At 41.0% G+C, this 19,069-nt stretch overlaps 1 long non-coding RNA gene across 1 annotated transcript in view; it reads right to left on the minus strand.

Moving 5' to 3' along the window:
• Positions 1 to 8,635: 8,635 nt before the first annotated feature.
• Positions 8,636 to 19,069, minus strand: part of LOC140121549 (uncharacterized) — a 93,341-nt gene continuing 82,907 nt past the window's right edge. Inside the window, exon 3 of the long non-coding RNA XR_011854125.1 lies at positions 8,636 to 8,845. This is a non-coding gene — a long non-coding RNA (uncharacterized lncRNA). The remainder of the gene's footprint in view (positions 8,846 to 19,069) is intronic.

A 19,069-nucleotide genomic window follows, 5' to 3' on the forward strand; every position in this document is an offset into this window, starting at 1 on the left:
AAACGCATGCGATCAGAAACGAGCCTGCGGCTTGTTCACGATCGCAGGCGTTTCCATAGACACGCCGATGCGATCGGGCCACGGCCTGCCTCGGTGGGCGAGGTCTGGTCTGCTTTTGCAAAACACAGCGTTGGACAGCGCCCTTAACAATACAAGACATAAGGTGGTGGTTTCCGATCACATATGCAATTAGGCCAAGGGCCGTCCCCAGCATTAGCGTTGACCACTTGTGAGCACAGCCTAAATTTGCACTTCTTTATCGTTGGCAGTTTGGGGGGGGGGGGATAAATGTGGGTGACACGTTCTCTTTAAGCTGGACAAATACACCTCTCCTTCTTGTTCTACGAGTCTAAAAGGTGTCTAAAATCCTTGGTAAATGTGGCACACAGTATGTACAGCCCCGCAGACGGCAGTGTGAATGAGCCCTATGTTAAACAGTTTTTTTCTTTTGGCCCAAATGTAACTGGTGTATACATCACATATAGCTGATATGTAGCAAGTGCTGCTTCTGAGACACCTCCTGAATACCAAGGGCTCTTTAGAAGAAGGCATTACAACTGGATAGTGCAGGCTTGTCTCACCATTGCTCAGCTCCTGCAAGGGTTAACCTAGTCACTGGAGCAGAGCTCTCCCAGTTTTTCCCCTTGAAAGGCCTTCCATGTAGAGCATGATAACGCACTGACTGTTTACGTGAGGGAGGGGGGAGGAGCGCGTGCGGCTGGCGCGCTGCCAGGGCGGGAGGACGAGGCCAGTGCGCGTGCGCGCTTCTCCTGAGAGCCGCTGCGTGTCTGTAGTGCTGCCCGCCTGACATTCCAAGGAGAAAGAGAATGTCAGCAGTGCTGCGTCACCGCTACTAGCAGAGCCCTCCTCATATAGACTAGAACTTTATACCACCTGCTTTGTGGTGGAGTATCAACCGAGGCACCCCATAACCTCAGCACAGTGACTACAATGCCATGCTATGTATGTGCATTAGCAATATACTGTATATGTGCCAGAGCCCAGGCTGTATACTCAATGCATAGAAATCTGCTCTGGCGTCTTATTTGTACACGTAGCATATCCGTATATATTTCCCCACGTGCCCCTGTGTATAAATATAGTGTAAGGTTCATGCAGACGTAGCATTGAGGAACAAAGGGGACATTATGTGCTGCTATGTGTAACAACAGGATTGGTAGGTTCTGCTGGAGGCAGGATAGAAAAATATCAGCTCGCCTTACATGAGGGATTTTTTTGTTACCCTTGTGCTGCAGACATATCAGTGACTTACTCTGCATTTGGATATGTCCTTGGGAATTTCCAGAAAAGCAAACTAAATATCCTGCTCTCAGCTTGGATCATGTTACAGTGACTGGAACACAAGTGCTCAACAGATCAAAGACAGCACTCCATGCCTAGCTAGGGTTTACATTAAAGTTTCTTCCCCTTAACCCCTTCAAGACTTCATGACGATTTAACCCTGTAAAAAATCAGCAAACTGCAATGTGTGATCTCAACCAAATAAACTAAACATAATTTTCCTAATTCTAAAAATAAATACACATCACATGGGTCTTTTTATGTGCAAATAGTTGTATGAACAAAATCCTGTTTTACATATATATTATTTTGTAAACACAAATGTTAACAATGGTATAATTTGACAAATCTCTTTGTTGTATTGTTTCAAAACGCCATGTAAACAACACGCGTGACCGCAGAATCTCCCACTGCAGTATTTTGATCAGTTATTGTCAGACAAACCCGGGAGTAGATCCAATATAGACCTTGTCAATAAAATAAAGGTTTTTTTCACTAAAATGTCATAATTTTTTTTAAATCAGATTGATCTTTATTTATTTTTACATTTTAAGGCAAACAATACAGCGCCAACAATGCCCCAATTGGGGAAAATACAACTCCCCCCTACCTCCATGCATCCCAACACACACAGCAGTATGTTCCTAGGTAAAAGTGTAGAGAAAACATAGAGAAAATAAAGAAAATCAAGAAGGTCCAGCACTCCTGACCAAAAGGATGACAGATGTGTGCAGGTCCACAACCTAAAATGTCATTTTAGAACATTAGCAAAACATTAAAAGAAAAAATGTGCTGAACTGCAGTATTGCTAAAATGTTCTTTATGGCAAATTGGGACGGTGCAAAATTTTACATTAAAAATAAAAAGTATTTGTTTTTCCAACAATAATACATTTAAAGGGGTTGTCAGTTTTTAATAAAAACGTTCCTGGTGGGCTGGGGCTGTGAAAATAAATAATTGTTTACTTACCTCCCTCAGAGTTACCGGTATCTTTTTTTAAAAATTTCTTTATTTTTACAAAATACACAGTCTTTATTTTTACAAAATACACATCTTTATTTTTACAAAATACACAGTTACCGGTATCTGTCGCTATGGTGCCCCCTGTTTGTATACAGGGGCACGGCAGCACCACTCCAACAACGGCGCCTGCCTGGCACCTGCCTCTTTCCCAGCATTGTAGCAGGTGTTGGGTGGGCATGTCTGGCCAGTGAAAGTCGTTGAAACAAACAGGGGCACCGCATTGATGGATGGCGGTGCGGGATACCGGTAGTGAGAGAGGTGCGTAAAGTTTTATATTTTCACAGACCCACAGGAAAGGTTTTATTAATGTCAGACAACCCCCTTAACTACTTGCTGCTGGTACTTGTCACTCAGTGACGGATATATCTGTTGCTGAATTTATGCTGATTCAGCTCTGAATCAACATTTGTAACCATGGGCTGTCAGCTGTAACTACCAGCTGACACCACAGTGTTAGCCCTTTAAATGCCACGGTCTATATGACTGTGACATTTAAACTGCCCCCACCCCCAAGCTTCCAGTTTCCAGGGGGTTCTGATCGTTGCTCTGGCAACCCAAGGGTCCAATTTGTCCACAGCCTCTGTCTGTAAGAACCTATGTGTCTGCATATGCTGACAGTTATAATACTTTATTGCAGAGTAATATAATGAACAAGCAATCAGAAAAAATTATAAATCAATAAAAATGCCTTCAAATTCCACTTTACATATAAAACTTACAAATATTGGTAAAAAGTGAAAAGCACAATGCAAACTCCACATTTTCCTATGCCCCCCACATAATAAGTTATAGCATAGCCTACCCTCCCCCAATAAAAAAAATTACTTAAAAATTTGTCACATCCCTCAGAAAATAATCCTCAACATGGAAACATAAAAAACCAAATACTTTATAGCTTACTAAAAACTGGCTGCTAGGCCCTTTGTACACCCTTAAGGCAGGTAGTATGAAGATGTGGGGTGTTTCCATACTTGGGAGAAATTGTATAACAAATAAACGTATTACGGACAAAATTAGACCATTATACATTTCACTTCCATTTTGTTTTTAATAGTTTAAGTGGTGCACTTTTGATAATGGGATGATTCTTATATTTTTTTTTTAATATTATATACTTCAAATCTCATTAAAAACAAAAACAATCAACAAAAAATTAGATTTTGAAATTACCTTAAAAATCCGGATAATTGCTTATCAATTTGTAGCCTGTCTAATGTTATAATATAATATAATATAAAACATAGAAGATGTGTGGGAAATGTTGGTAATTAATTTGGATGGTAAAATTAAAGGAAACCTACCATTTCAAATGGTAGGTGTAAGCTGTAAACACCGAGCACCAGCTCAGGGTGAGCTGGTGCCGGTGCTTAGTTTCGTTAGTGTTAAAACCGCGGTATCGCGGTTTTAACACTTTTTAAACTTTATAGCATAAACTGCTTCGGCGCTGCGTGCGCACGATTGCGGCTTCTGCCTATAAAGTTTAAAAAGTGTTAAAACCGCGATACCGCGGTTTTAACACTAACGAAACTAAGCACCGGCACCAGCTCACCCTGAGCTGGTGCTCGGTGTTTACAGCTTAAACCTACCATTTGAAATGGTAGGTTTCCTTTAATAGGAGAAAATTTTGACAAATATTTCAAAAATGTATGTAAAATTTAGGTTTTTTAAAAAATAAATGCAAAACATATGAGCGAAAATTTACAAGTTAAATTAAGTAACTCGTTACAAAAAACTGTCTCAAAATCACTTTGGTAAGTGTTCAAAAGTTATAAGCTTAGAAAGGGACACAATTTCAGATTACAAAAGGGTCTGAGCTTTAAATCACAACAAAAAATACACTGTCCTGCACAAATGCAAGTCCTCATCAACATAAAAATCTAAATTGTTTCCTTTTTTTATAATGCAGAAATGAAAATAATTGACTATATCTTGAAGAGGTTCATCGTGGAATAAAAATAACTAACTAAATAACTTTTAGATAGAAAACATCTGAACTCCTTTGACATCTTTGCATTTCATGAGTCCGGTTTACATTATGAGGAATTTCTTTTTTTTTTTCTTTTGCTTTTTTCTTTTAGTTTAACTATTTGTAGTGAAGGAGTTAACAGTTTTGCACAGTTTGACTTTTCTTTATCCTTTTCATTGACCCAGAAGCAGTGACCCTGTGTGGCTGAAGTTATTGGAATTTGACATCTCTGCCTAGTTTGCAGTATTTAATCATGTAAAGGCGGTAAACACGACCTTTGTTGTTATGTTACAACAAGCTCTGTGAGATGAAATTGGACTCCTTCCAATGAGGTCGCAGCTCTGCCTTTATGAGCAAGGCTCCTGGGTGAGGCAATGCGTCTGAAATTTGCAGATGAAATACACAAGGCAGGAATTGTAATTGCTCTTAATCATGTGATGTCTTATGAAAGAGGAAGTTTAAAGGTTTAGTCACGTACACTCTGTACTCTTCGCCAGACCCAGATTTTCCATAGGCTGACTGGGTTAATGAATGTAGTTTTACAACTGTGAGGGGTTGTTTGAATACTGTAGCCTTGGGTAATACAAACATGGCTGTGCATAGCCAGCAAACAACTCATACCTCATGACTTTGCTGTAATTTTGCTATGTTACTCAATTTAGTGTAATCTTTAGTAAACAGCTTTTCCTATTTAGCAACAGTTTTTTTTAGGTTTCCTTCTACTGCACCAATTTGAAAACATTAAGTTAGATTTGACATTCCGAAAATCAATTTTCTTTTATATTAACTCAGGCACCAATACATAAAATATGTTTTTTAGCTGTAATCCTGTAATGCTGCTTTCAAAGACAATTCTCCCCATAAAAAACAGACTCACCATAGAAGCAAGTAGTTCCTGAACAGATGAAAGGTAAATAATCCCTCCCCCTGTACTGCACACCGTTCAAGGCAGAACACTTAAGTAGTAAAATGATCCCTTTAGTTTCTGCTTCTCCCAGGACCTTGCAAGGTCATTTGAAAGAAACTATCTGACCTGGTCACTGGCAACTTGGCTAAGTTAAAGCAAACCTGTCACCACTTTAACCCCCGAGCCTACAAATAGTACCTTCTTCTGTAATATGTACATCCCCTGGAGGTGTTTTTATCATATTTCTAGGTTGCATATGCAACGTCCCTGCCAATGCGCATGGCAGAGGAATAGTTGCGAATAAGCCCTTTTTCTATTCAGTACATATGGAGGCAATTGAGCAGCGGTAGATTCTGCCTGGATAGGCAAGGGTTAAGCATGTTAATGTTATCATCCAATGATGTTCCACTATTGTAACTGGAGTGCGATTGGAGAAGGAGACCACCTGACTAGGGAGTAACTAAACCCTTAGTCAGGGGAGGTGTTAGCTCGGTTAGGACCCAGCTTCCGACAGAGAAGCATCTTTTAGAGGACATGCTCTGCACATTGGCCTGCTAGGCCTCAGCAACTTCACAGTGACATAGGACAAACAGGACAAAGCTGCAGCTTCCAGGATTGGACACAGCTACATCCCAGCCTACCCCTGCATCCTGGCTGGTGACACAACTCCTGAGGTTCCTCTCCAAAATCACTCCAGAACTGCACTTGTACCGAATCGTTTGGAGTGTTGTTACCGTTGGTTGAATAAAGAACTGTAAGTTACTTTTATGCACAACATTGCCTCCGTCTGGTCCCTGCTACAGCTGTATCACCACCAAGGGTGCCCTATCTACCAGGGACACATACTAAAGACTCTAAGGCAGTGATGGCGAACCTTTTATAGACCGAGTGCCCAAACTATAACCAAAATCCACTTATTTACCGCAAAGTGCCAACATTGCAGTTTAAGCAGCAACTTATTGCTACCTGCTCTTCAACATCTATCAATCGTATCGACCCCTTGAGGCCACTAATACAATTGAAAGAAGGTAGGCACATTCAGACTATCATTGTAGCTTCTCACTAGGGTCCAGTGGGAGAACCTACAAAGATGCAATTTTATCAACACCTTCTCACTTTTCCCGTAGTTCCAAACAGCCAATGAAGTATCGTTTTAAAATAGCGCTGATTGCAGCATCTCTTAAATTGCCTGGGTCTGCAGAAAGATTTGGTGAATTTGGTCCTGTTTGGTGAGCTCGGTCTTGGGGTCAATGTCCGGAGTGCCCACAGAAAGGGCTCTGAGTGCCACCTCTGGCACCCGTGCCATAGGTTCGCCACCACTGCTCTAAGGGCTGCCCCAGGGAGGACCAGCACCACAGCCTCTCCCTCTATATAATTTCTTGCCAACACCACCTGCTGGAGACCTGCCAGGCTGTGGGACAGCCCTCCGGTCCCCATACCAAGCACCGTGACACTAGCGTGCCTAGGCCGCAACCGCCAGCCACTCCGGTATTTCGGGCCCGGCTGTCTCCAGGCCCCAAGAAAAGGCTATGCCCCGGTAGGGGATGTTGCATATGAAAAATCTTTTATTCTTTTGTACAATGCAGTCAGCTAACCCCACCTCCTGCAGTCAGACTGCTCTGCCCACCCCATGCATCTGATTTCTCTGCCCTAGCTCCTGATGTCATTCTGCAGCTATGTGGAGATCTAGGAGACAGGGCTGGGCCAGATGCATGGGGAGGGAAGAGCAGCCTGACTGCTGGAGCTGCTCACTCCTTCCCTCTCCAAAGCGAATCACAGCGCACAGCCGTAAACAAATGTGCAACCAGCTGTTCTATTCATTTGGGGTACAACAGACAAGTCATGCCTTTATTAAAGCTGGAAACAGTCAGCTTTAACCCCTTCCTGACGAGTGCCGCACTATTACTATTGGACGGAGAGTGCTCAAGGGCTGAGCGCCCTCTTACCAGGTGGTTGTTTGCTGCATATTGTAGCCAACACCCACCAATAACATCTGTGGTCGGTGCTGGCAGAGATTGCAGCTGGTAACCACGTAAATTCAACCGGCAAATCATCCGGAGGTATGCTCGCCGCCATATTGTATCTGATCGCCGCCCCCTGTGAGGTCATCGTAGGGGGATGATTTGTTACTATGAAAGCTGTTATTCTTTTCATGGAGGCAGACATTTAGAGTTCAATAGCAAAGCTGCCATGTACTGCAATACAGGCGGTCCCCTACTTAAGAACACTCGACTTACATACGACCCCTAGTTACAAACGGACCACTGGATATTGGTAATTTATTGTACTTTAGTCCTAGACTACAATAAATATCTATAACAGTTATTAATGGGTCTGTAATGAAGCTTTATTGTTAATCTTGATTCTTATGACAACCCAACATTTTTAAAATCCAATTGTCACAGAGACCAAAAATGTTCTGACTGGGATTACAATGATAAAATATACAGTTCTGACTTACATACAAATTCAACTTAAGAACAAACCTACAGAACCTATCTTGCATGTAAACCGGGGACTGCCTGTACTGCAGTATATGGTACAAGCGATCAGACATCCAAGGGATAAAGTATCCTTGGAGGTCTAAAAAAATCACCCCGTTTCCCTAAAATAAACCAAAAAATTCATAAACATGTTAGGTATTGCAGCATCCCAATTCTATTAAAACAAATTTAAATCTTTATAAATGTGGTTTTCCTGTGAACGTACCAACCCAAGGAATAAGGTGGTGTCAATTGGAATGAAAACAGAAAGGCATAAATACAAAACCTACAAGAATGTGGCACAAGCATTAATTTTTTTAAACAGCTCTGGAAAACTTAAAGCCATGGACAACTAAAAAAGTTCTGCTGTCAGGGAATCCTAGGGATGTGTCCAATAAGCTGTATCAGACTTATCTCTGGGACTTCTGATAGCTGCAAGTTGTTTCATTGTCTACCTAGTACACCCTGGCTTCAGTCTGCATGTGGAAGCATGTAAGAGTATGTATGTAAGAGTGTAGGTGTTGGCTATTGCTCTATGGATCATGAAAGTAAATGATTTGATGTACAGCATATGGAAGATCTACCTTTCGAGGTACATGGTTCTTAAATTCTTAAAGACATGGGGGCAGATTTATCAAGCAGTCTGAAAGTCAGAATATTTCCAGTTGCCCATGGCAACCAATCACAGCTCAGCTTTCATTTCACCAGTGCTCATGAATATTTTAAAGGGGAGCTGTGATTGGTTGCCATGGGCAATTGGAAATATTCTGACTTTCAGACTGCTTGATAAATCTGCCCCATGATATCCATGGGAGACATTTTTCATGGTTATTTTTTGTTTTGTTCTTCATAAAATGAACTGCCTAAACACCAGCTTTCTGCTTTTCCTCCTCCCTCTTCCTCTGGGTTCCCATCCCTCCCTTTCCCCTGACCCTTCCCCCACATTTTTTCTTGCTTCTTGCTTCTTTTACTGTAACTTCCTCCTCTTATTATTGTGGCTGCGCCTGATTTTCTTTTCTGGTTTGTTCTTTCTCACCTGCCAGTGGGCATGTGAATGTCACCGGCGTGTGGGCGCCACCTTCTTTTTTCCGATCATCGTCAGGGTGGACAAACGATCTCCATGGCAGCCACGAGTTTGTGTCATTTGGAACATGCATTGAAAGTCTTAAAAACAGAAAATGACATCAATTTTGGCAATTTCACCACATTTGGTAATTTTTTTATCTTCCTAATATACGACATGGGATATTAAATCCCATCACTAGGTAGGATAATTTGTTGTGCATAAAACAAGCCCTTATACAGCTCTGTACATGGAAAAATAAAAGTTATGAGTTTTTGACGGTGGGGAGCAAAAACATTGAAACAAATAATGAAAAAGCGGAGTGGCGTAAAAAGGTTGAAGGAGTCAAAGATTAATGTTTTTTTATTATGGCAGGGGCTGCTTTGTCGTCTAGTCCATTCCAGTCCAGTGCCTCACTATCAATGGCCTCTGTATTTATTCAGTGGCTCAACCAGGAAGATGTGTTGACAGAATGCACCCGTTGTAGTCTAAGGTCGGCTGTACATGAACTGTAACAGTACAGTTTGGCCAGCAGACAGGGATCCCTTGCATCATATATTTGTATATGATGCAAGGATTCCCATCCATTGCACTATGTTTATTCCGTGGGATCGGGATAGTTCTATTGATGCAACCTCACAAGCATCAGAGGCTGGATGTGACAGAAGGTCACAAAAAAACATGAGTTCTTTTGTTTTATTACAGCATTCCTGTCGCTAATGTAAAAAAAATATATATCCTGGACAGACCCTTTAAATGCCTAGATTGAAAATCTCTGCTTGCTCTCAGTAAATTGAACCATCCGACCATCTAAAATCTGACCCAATACTTTTACAGTGGTGTTCTTGAGTCCACACTGGACTGAGATACACTCTGGGTTATTTATCATGAGGCGGCTTCTTGGGAAACTTGTAGGAGATCCACTGCCCGTCAGATTCATTAACGTCTTACACGGCCCATTTTTTCAAATCTCCCCTTTGTCACTATAAATGGTTATAACTTTGGAACACTTCAACATATCAAAGAGATTTTGAAATTGTTTTCTGGTGACACCTTGTACTTCACGTTAGTTTTGTGGTATGTTTTGGGTTTATTTATGAAAAAAACAGATATTTGGTGTAAATTTTGAAAAATTCTCAATTTCTATTTTTTTCAACACAGCAAAAACAGCAAAAATACTTGCTAACTAACATTAACCAAATGTCTGCTTTATGTTGGCATGTTTTTTTACACATCCTCTCCTTATTGTAGAAGGTTATTGGGCTTTGAACTTTAGGTCCCATTTTTCCCATTTTCTTTAAAAATGCAAAAACTTGCTTTTGAGGGATCTGTTCAGATTTCAAGTCACTTTGAAAGGCAACATGATTTTCTGCAACATGAGATACACTTTACAAATACTTAATTTTTGTAGGTCATTAGCTTATTGATGAGATTTTATTAACTCTTGAATGTATGGAGGAAAAGAAAAAATAACATATTGGGGCATATTTACTTACCCGGTCCCGTTGCGCTCCCGCTGTGCATTGCCCGTGGAGGAGTTGGGTCCGGCGCGATTCGTGCGTCCGAGTTCCTGCATGTGTTTTTAAATTCCGCGGTTTGTCCGAATCGGGTTGTCCAACGCCCCCCCCCCCCAATTTCTGTCGCATGCAAGCCGGTGTCGGTGCGGCAAAATCCGATCGCATGCAGCAAAATCCAATTTGGCAATTTGGCGCAAAATGGAAATATTCGGGAAACCCAACGAAAGTGCGTGATTCAGACCCTTAGTAAATGAGCCCCATTATCTTTATTCTATATATCACTAAGATTACAGTGATACCTCATTTATATAGTTTTTAATATATTTTTACAACTTTACTGAAGAAATACTAACATAGAGAAAATCTAATTTTTTTTGTATGACCATCTTTTTAGGGCTAATGTTTTACCATTTTGGCACACATAACTTTTGTTGATCAATTTTAGGAACATTTTTGTAAAGGGATTTTATGAATAATTTACATTTTTGGCAAGTTTTTCAGGTTTTGTTTTTATGGCATTCACCAAGCCGGTCCAATAATGTTACTGATTTATTTTACAGATTGTTATAGACGGGGCAATACCAAATATGTGGGGTTTTTTCATGATTTTGTGGTTTTCTTTTATTTATGTATTAGGTGTGAATAGGGAATGTTGGTGTTTAAGAGGACTTTCACTTTATTTATTTAATTTATTTTATTAAAAAGTGTCTTTACTTAGTGTTTTACTTTTACTGGTTGGCTTAAACAAGCTATGCTCTGATGCTGCCTCTCCACATACCATTTTACAGATCTATGTCATTTTGCTGACACCTTGGACAGCAAAGATTCTTGTTAGGGTTTTCCAGGGTGGGCGGAATATTGAAGAAATAGATGACCCCATTGATGAGCTTATACTGATTTTCACGTCATATCTCGTTGACCACATGTTTACAAGTCATCAACAATCTCTGGAGAAGACATGTCTTGAGGTATCTGGGTGACCAAAGTGCCTTTCCCAATATGAAAGTGTTACCATTGTGGGGTCTTCCCCTTATTACACAACATCCTATACTTTTATGGGACCTACCAATTTTCAGATGTGTTGCTAGCCATTTCACTAGCTATTATCCAAACAATTTTTCTACTGAAAGACTGCAGTTGCAGGTTCATCTAGGGTTATGGAACAGTGGGTGTAGTATGTGTTGTATTTTCTTTATAGCACATCCCTCCATGGAGTGAAAAATTCTGTTGTCTCTTCCTTCCCTAAATTCTTGATATTGCCATATAGGCAAATAATTGGAAAGTTGGAAAGCTGAGCCATATTCCTTCCTTACGGCTTTCCACGTGATAATGGTGTCTCTAATTAATATCATTCTCTTTCTGATGGGTGGCAGTTTTGAGAAGGTGCAATGTAGCATTGCTACCAAGTCGACAGTGTTACTAGAGCCTGCTCTAAAGTGCCATTATAGTAGTGGCTAATGCCGTCCACCAAAATTGGGCTTATCAATTTTTGCAAGGCTATGCGGTCTCTCTTGGCAAAGGAAGGCTCAAAACCAACTTTACTGAGATTAAACATCCTTGTGTTTCAACAAAAGAGGATTTGTCTGCAGCGGTTATAATAACTTGGCATAACTAACTACTTTCAAAAGTTTTACTATACCCATTAGGATTATCAGGTGATCACCCAAGCGCTCCAGCTAAGTTTTAATTGTATGTAACACTGGAGGGTAGCTTAAAGAGTGCAGGGTTCCTGCTGTTTTGCCAATTTTGATGCCAAGATCAACTACGTGATGTAGTTGGGGGATATTGCCAGACCTAGGCTTTTGACTCTACATCCTGGTAGGTGTCCAAACTAAGTAGTTCACATCTAGATGCATTAATACAGTAGCCTGAGAGGTGCCCAAATGACTGTATGTGCTGCAGTAGGGTACCCAGATGGTGTGCGGGATCATTCATAAACAGCACCTAGTCTTCAAATATGTATATAAGAATATGCCCTGAAAAATCCCTGAGCAGTGCATCGTGAAAGCCAGCGGCTCAAGTACAAAATTAAACAAGAGAGAGGGGGCACCCTTTTTATCCCTTTGGTTAGGGGGAAAATGTGGGAACTAAAACATGGCATGTACACTGCTGCCCACGGATTTGTATAAAGAGCTGCAAGAAATGTCCTAAAGCTACCAGTAATATTAAATTTATCCGGCATTGATCCAGTCATCGCCCACTGATGTTATCAATAGCTTTTTCTGAATCTTAAATATTAGTACCCTCTTGTCTGCTGGCGATCACTGGAGGGCCATACTTTCAACAACCATTAATGCTTCTTATATTGGTCACCGCTGCCCTACCTTTGACAAATCACACTTGCACTGGGTCAATCAGTGATAGCAGTTATATGGGCAAGTATTTTGGCCATTATTTTAGCTTGAGATCCTGATTTATAAATGAGATAGGCCGATAAGAGCCTAATGCAGCAGGATCACACCCTGGCTTGTGTAGTACATGGACACAGTGGGTACAGAAAGTATTCAGACCATTTTAAATTTTTAACTTTTTGTTCCATTGCAGCAAATTGGTAAGTTCACAATAACAAAGAGTTAAACATTTAAAGGGGTTCGAATACTTTCCATGCTCACTGTATGTGCTATGTTGGATGCTGCCTGTACTGGACCTCAATGCAGGATAGAAGTAAAATATTTAGCTAATGTCCCCGCTACCTTTAGCACCTTGTAGAGCTGACAGACTATCCGGTATAGAGATATATATGAACCAGAGATATATATGAACTATATCTCTGGGTTCAGAAAGGAGACCACCACTGTCGCCTATAATTCTCTTATTTTGATTTTTTGGCTTAAACCCTCTAATCAATGTCAGTCAATGCTATTTTGGGTGTGAGGACTGGGCTAAATAACATATAATCTATTCTGGACCACAATTGATGTGAATAGGCATAGTGGAAAAGGAGATGGTTCTACTCCTTCATTGCAGTCCAGCCGTTTTTAAATAAACTTATTGAAATTGAATAGGAAAGGCAGACATACGTCTTTACTGGGATGGACCGAAAATAACCCTGAAGGGTAGGATAAGGCTCAGTGCAAATCTTGCTAAAGGTTTTGTGTTTTCTGGTCAACCTGCCAGAGTAATCTGGCAACATTAATATTGTGGAGCCTGCAATGTTAGCAGGGTGCTTAGACACTAGTAAGTACAGAGGACCCACTCCTCCTCTGAGTAACCAAGGTACTTCGCAATGGCCTGTCTGGGCCTGACATGGGCTTGTGTACCCTCAGGTCTTGGCCTTTCGGGTCCTAGGTGATGCGTCCGTTCCACGTTGAATTGACCCTGCTTTCTCAATGCTGCTGGAACTGGGTAGAGAAAATGGTGAAAAGTACAGCGGCAAAATAGGTTTCTGGCAGTCCCACTATGCTCAAATTGTTCTTTCGATTCTCAAAATCGTCTAGTTTGGCAGAGGTTGCAATATTATCTGCCTGCAGCTCCCTTATGCGCTTCATGGCGGTATCTAGATCATCTTCCTGAACAGATACACTGTGCTCTAGTTCACCCTTGACAGACTGCACGTGGTTGGGCGCCATCCTAGCCTTGCACCATGGAGGAGACATGCGGGTGCACATTCTGTTCCCTGACGCCAATAGGTGCTACATGCAGTACGGTTATGGGCGCTGCCTAGCATGGGTGCAGTGATCACCTTCTGAGTACAGAGTGCACAATCTTTGGAGAGGGGAGGGAACCGTGTAGCCAGACTATAAATATGTGAAAGGATAGAGCATACTGTATCTTTTTAAATTAACGGTACAGTGACACACGTAATTGTGTGGCTGAATTTTTGTTACTCTGTGTTTGTGTTTATGTAACGTTTGCATTACATTTATGCTTACGTGGCATTTGTCACATTCACACTTCTGTTTATGTGGCAATTTCGATTATATTGCATTCACATTTACATGCGGTTCATGTTTTTGTTTGAGTTTCATTTACCGGTGTCGCATTTGCATTTACGTCACATATAAATTTTATGTGGCGTCTGTTGCATTTGCGTTCATGTGGCGCTTACATCGCATTTGCGTTTATGCGGCGCTTGTCGCATTTGTGTTCACGTCTGTGTGCCGTTTGCATCTACATGCCGTTTACATTGTATTTACATTGCATTTGCATCACGTTTGTGTTTACATTACATGTGTTTACAATGCCCTCAGGCTTGCATCCCGGTCGCATTGTAATTTGTAACATTGCATTTTTGTAAACGCAATGTCAACAGAATATTAGTGGAATGTGTGAGAACACAGCCTTTAGATGCACCTAGAGAAATCACAGCTCACTACTGTTCATAGCAGCTTCTCTGGCATTGCCTGACACTGATTGAACAGGGTGAGAGAAGATTAGCATAACACACGCCTCCTCCTCCAGCCCCAGCTCTTCCTCTCTGACCAAACACAGATTATAATGGTCAGATACTGGGACTGATATCGCCGCAACCGTGAGGGGTAGAGTGCAAATTCAAAGTACCCCATGAATCAAGCAGCCCCAACAGAATGGTGTGCTAATATTCACATGTATGAGGTAGTGAAAGGTCCTCATACATGTATGCATAATACACCATGCCAAGCATAAATAAAGTAAATCTTTGTTATCCAGTTATTTTAGTGGTATGTCTGAAAAGCAGATTTTTTTTTTATTTTGTGAAGTACAGTGTGTCACGATAAAATAGTCTCAAAATCACTGGGATATGGGTTCACATAAAGTGACATATCATATGATGAAAAAATGTGTTGTGTCAGGAATGTACAAAATGGCCAAGTCGTTAAGGGGTTACTTATTTTGAGATGAGTTGTTCTTTCAGGTGGTACCATGGGATCACATCCTATTTTTCATCATTTTTAAGAACATTTTTTTGTGACAGGATTTATTCAAAAATTATAATTTTTGCCAATATTTTTTTTAAAGACATATCATGCATAGTGTAGCTGTCAGAGCCTGCTCACAAATAAGCAGACAGTTACAGTCATTGTTTTAAAAAGTAGCATAGATCAGTATAGCTGGAATCTGTAATATTTCTATTGCAATTCTCATGGTTGATGCACTCTTTCCTTATTGAAACTGTACATAACTTTGACCACTGAGCTAACTACACTGCAGAGAATAAAAATTCTTCACACACACACACACCCAAAGTTCAAAGGTTTTCTATCAAAGGCTTATGAATTATTCTTCTGTCTTTGTTGTTAATCATTTTCAAGTGTCCTTGTTGCTAAGGATAAGTAGGTCAGGTATATAGAATACCTTTCCGGAGAGAATCATCTTCACACAGCAGAAACATATAAAAACTGTAAATATTTCAAAACTGAGATCTTTCCCATATCGAAGGCTTTATTAATATATTATTTGTGTTTCTAGCTTTAAGGTATTTTAGGGGAAAGTTTACCAGGGTAAGTACAGTTTGAGTGACACAATTAATGGATTGGTAAACTTTCTTACTTGTGACCATCTCCTCCAACAAATATGAACTTATCCAGGCCTCAGTGCTATCCTTTCATTTTAAAGATTTAGATCTTGTTCTTATACCCTTAATACATCACAAGTCCGTTAAAGGAGTATGCCGCCCAGCATTAATCCATAGAGATCAAGTTGGCTTCGTCCCATCCCGCCAAGCTCCAGACAATATTTGAAAGAACCTAAACATGATACATTCCGCAAACCATTCACGCACCCCCCTACTAATGGTTTCCCTAGATATAGAAAAAGCTTTTGATTCGGTTCTTTGACCCTATTTGTTTGCAACTCTAGAACCCTTCGGCTTTCCACCAGAGTTTATAGCTAACCTTAAACTGCTTTATCCGGGTTTAAATTTTTTTTTTATGTCCGGGCTGGGGAGGGCTAGTTAAACATAATAAACATGTACATACCTCCTCCGGTGCTGCCGATGTCCCGCGCCGCGGCCCGTCTTCTCTGTGCGCCGGTTTCATTACACCGGCGCACAGGGAGCTTCCGGCCGGCCGGAAGCTCCCATGCGCACCATCTCTCAGCGCTTACAACGCGAGAGATAGGGACGCGTGGGAGGAGCCGTCCACATCGTGGACCGGAAGCTCCCTGTGCGCGGCTTCCGTGCCCCTGTAAACAAACAGGGGCACGGATCGAAGGGACCGCGGCGCGGGACAACGGCGGCGCCGGAGGGGGTAAGTACATGTTTATTATGTTTAACTAGCCTTCCCCAGCCCGGACATAAAAAAAAATTTAAACCCGGATAACCCCTTTAAGGGTCAACATGGACTAGTCCGAAGCTTTGTGTATGCACCTTGCTAAAAAGACACAATCAGCTCTAACTGATTCCTTTGGATTCAAAATACAATCTTACTATATCACATACTTAGGAGTATGCTTAACTACCCACAAGTCCACATTATTCTGCTGGAATTACACACGACTAATACAACAATTTTAAGTAGATTTGAATCAAAACCTTTACTTTCCTGGCTAGGCCGGATTCACACAATAAAAATGGTGATCCTACCTAGGTTTTTATACCTTTTCAGATCATTATCCATTCCCAATACCGGTAAAAATCTTTAAAATCATTCACTCCAAATTTGTATGGAACAACAAACGCCTGTGCATAGCACTCTCTACCATGTTTAGACACAAAAGGCTAGGTGGCCTATCACTCCCTAATTTTGCCCTCTATTACAAAGCAGCACAAATTGCTCAATTTGCCACCATTGCCACTCTCAAAAATGCCCCCAGATGGATCTCACTTGAATCCCAACTCATATACCCAGCATCCTTGCCAAGCCTGTTCTGGATGACAGGTCCCCTGCCTACCTCACTACAAGCCACTTCCCCTTTCTCACTACACTCCTTAAAACTTTGGCGTTCTTTTAGATTCCAACAAAAGCCACAATCAAACCCCTCTCCATTACTACCATTGTTTAATAATTTAGGTGGTGGGAGGCAAAAGGCATATCCTACATTAGGCACCTGATGTATGGGGGCAATATTCTAACTAGCAATTAAATTATTACTAAATTTGAAGTCCCCCCCTCTGAACACTTTCGGCTCAATCAATTACTACACTTTGTAGCTATCATTTTTAGGACTGTACAACCTTGTGATCACTTTTTATTGAATTTTTTTATATTTTTCAAAATGGCGGAAAAGTGGCATTTTCGAATTCGGCCGCTAAACGCAGTGATAAAACGTTATTATAGTTTGATAGATCGAGCATTTTCATATGCGGCGATACCTAATGTGTTTATGATTTTTACTGTTTATTTTTATTTATATTAGTTCTAGGGAAAGGGGGGTGAGTTGACATTTTTTAAAGTTATTTTTACTATTTTTCAGACTCCCTAGGGTACTTTAACCCTAGGTCGCCTGATCGATCCTATCATATACTCCTCCTCATTCATTACAGTGTGCTGATCACACGTTGTAATGAACGGGTTAAAACGAGACATCCTCAAAGACTTACCAGCTATGGAGAGGGCTCAGCCTGTGAGCCCTTTCCATGCGCCCTCATCCAACCTGTTGCTGATTATTCATCACTCTGAAATAATTTCTATGAGTTCCCCCTGTGAGGGGCATATGTTATGTCAAAAGTACAATTTACACAGAAAACCAGCCCTCACGCAGCTCTGTACACAGAAAATTAAGGAAAGTTATAGATTTTTGAAGGTGGGGAGTGAAAATGGAAACAAAAGCACAAAGTTGTTAAAGGTTAAGCAATGCAACTACGGGCAAGAGATGTGACCTTGCGATCAGTTGAAAATCTTTGTACAGCTTTGCCACTCCTATAAAAAATACAAATTGGCATCCCATTAAAATTCTGATTATATCTTCCAAGATGATTATGTATTAGGGTCAGGGTGTAACAGCGTTAAAGCCAATGTTAGCAAATGGTGTTACTGACATGATCTTGCTGTGTATCGACATACCTTTATCCACTTGTTTCAGATAATATCTACCAATGAGAGTGAAGTTAATAAAATGTCACCATTCTCTGTACTACTTTGCAGGATCAAGTTCTGTGCCTATATGTTTTATCTGTATATGCAACAATGCTTACTTTTTTTTTAGAAGTGAGAAGATATCAAAAGAATGATTGATGATTAGAAGTGCCATACACACCACCGAGGCTGACAGGAAGATGCATGTAGATGTTGGTGGAGGGCAGTTTGGCTAGGACTCGAGTGACTGCTGGGGCCTATAGCTTGTGTCACAATAGTACTATGTAGCACTCTAGAGTAGGCCTAATTCACCAATTTTATGGGCCAGCAGGATGATGCAAAGAAAAAGAGAGTCTGTAAAACACCAACTATTGTGAAGAACTCCAAACGGTAGCAACAGGATAACAGGCTGGCATCAAAATCCTTGAGAGGAACAGTAGGTCTGTCAGTGGCAATAACATCTTCAGCCCAGGACATAGGTTTTTGTGTGGCTGGGATCTGTATACTTTTTGTATATAAGCTGGATGGGCTCTGCTGCATGGGCAGCTGAATTTGGTGCAGGCTTCTGGGTATCAGTAAGATTCCACCGGACCCTAAGCAAGACCACCAACCTGTCACCAGACAAGTGGTATGAGAGGTTTGATAGCACGCTGTCTTGGAATAGAGGAGAGCAACTCACCTGACTAATTAACCTAGATGTCAATCTTAATGTCAATATAAAGTAGATTACCTCTTACAGAGGACAAGATAGTACACAAGCCTACACAAGAAACACTACTGGTTTCCTCCACTTGGTCGTGTTATATCCCAAGTGGGGCACAGCAATCACCTACAATAAAACAGGATATGAATAAACGGGAAATAAAGCTTGGCT

The sequence above is a fragment of the Engystomops pustulosus genome, chromosome 3 (genome assembly GCF_040894005.1).
Source record: "Engystomops pustulosus chromosome 3, aEngPut4.maternal, whole genome shotgun sequence".
Lineage (NCBI taxonomy): Eukaryota > Metazoa > Chordata > Amphibia > Anura > Leptodactylidae > Engystomops > Engystomops pustulosus.